Below are 1,810 nucleotides of genomic sequence, written 5' to 3'. Positions count from 1 at the left end.
TCCTCTCTGTAAAGTAGCCAAAATCAGAGATGAATGATTTCCTGATTGTATTAGTCATACACTACAGATTCATTCCAAATATCCACTGCTTGTCCTGTGTTATAGATGTTAATATATTACAAATTTAATGTGAGCTTTTGTCAAAGACAAAGGGAGTATTTAGTATGTAATATTTAAACCTAGAGCATCTTCCTTAGCAAAAGCCAGTTTATCATTGAAATAAACATCCAAACAAGTTGTGTTGCTGTAATGATGCCTTTAAATAAAAGTCACTCTGAATAGGAGAGATAATACCCAGAGAGGGAGAGAAGCTATATGCTGATGACTGTGGGGCAAGCTTACATACAGCCTTTGGTTGGTTGCTGATGCATGGAGGGGATTATAACCATGGCAATGAAAGGATATACGATAGGATAAATGTAAAGCTAATGTTTTCCTATGTAAACTATCACATAATTCACAATAAAACATTTTTTAATTAAATTTTTGGAAAACATGTATCTGCCACTATGAACTTGAGGGCTTCCCTAGTACTTAGCAATTTTTTCTAGTAAAAATGGTGATGATGATGACAATATGAACAACTATAATTTTTTGATAGCCTAGATACCATGTAAATGATCTACTAAATTCAATGAGCCAATATTTTATATATGGCCAATGCATTATGTTAGAAAACCACATATGGGTTGAAGATCTGCACAAAACACAATAGATCAATGAATTTTAATGTAAAATAATAGAAGAAGCTCTACTTTCAAATTACATAGTTTCAGATTTCACATCACATATAGCTTTAAGAAAGTCTCCCTTGTCAAGTTTAAGTGTAGTATAAAAAGCAATATTCAAACTTATCTGAAAAAGTTATTAAGAGACCCATCTCTTTTGCAATAATATAGCTACATAATGCCAGACCCCTTCATATGCTTCAATCAAAACACTATATTTCAGTAAACTGAATGTTGAAGTTATATGAGAATCTGGCTATTTAGTAAGCCAGACAATGCCATTCTTTTATGTTTTTATTTTGAAAAATATAGTTATTCTTTCTAAAACTATTATTTTTGTTAATGTGTACTGGATTTACTATTGTTATTTTAAAGTAAACAAATAATTTTGAATTTCAATAACAGAAAAACACAATACTCGGTCTTGATTGTTGTTGTTAAATGTCAAAAAATCAGTTCCAACTAATAGCAACCCTTTATAGGGTTTCCAAGAAGTGCCTAGTGGGTTTGAATAGCCAACCTTGTGATTAGCAGTCCAGTGCTTATAGCGCCACCCCAGGACTCTCATAGGTCTTGATAGTAACAAAGTAAATTTGATGTGGACACTGTCTTCAAGGATTATCTATACTAATGTGAGAACAAATGGGTACACAAATAATTAACAGTTGCTATTGAGTCAACATTGGTCACAGTAAACCCATGTGTTAGGGTAGAATTGCACTCCATAGGGTTTTCAATAACTGTGAGCTTTCAGAAGTAGAATTTCAGGCCTTTTTCCAAGGGATTCTGAATGGACTTGAACCATCGATCTTTTATTTAGCAGCTGAGCAAGTTTATTAATCATTTGCACTACCTAGGGACTCTACTAAGGGGCTCTGGTAGCATAGTGGTTACGAATCGGGCTGCTAACCTCAAAGTCGGCATTTCAAAACTACCAACCATTTTGCGGAAGAAAGATGAGACTTTCTGCTCCCGTAGAGATTTACAGCCTCGGAAACCCTGTACAGGGTTACTATGAGTCAGAACCAACTCCACGGCCCTTAAGCACCACCACCATCACCACCACCAGGGACTCTACTGGA

At 34.9% G+C, this 1,810-nt stretch overlaps 1 protein-coding gene across 1 annotated transcript in view; it reads left to right on the top strand.

Moving 5' to 3' along the window:
- Positions 1 to 1,810, top strand: part of FREM3 (FRAS1 related extracellular matrix 3) — a 141,842-nt gene that overhangs the window by 85,898 nt on the left and 54,134 nt on the right. The gene's annotated exons all lie outside the window — the stretch shown is intronic.

Source organism: Chrysochloris asiatica, unplaced genomic scaffold, assembly GCF_000296735.1.
Source record: "Chrysochloris asiatica unplaced genomic scaffold, ChrAsi1.0 scaffold00190, whole genome shotgun sequence".
Lineage (NCBI taxonomy): Eukaryota > Metazoa > Chordata > Mammalia > Afrosoricida > Chrysochloridae > Chrysochloris > Chrysochloris asiatica.
This window is presented reverse-complemented; position numbering and strand designations above follow the sequence as displayed.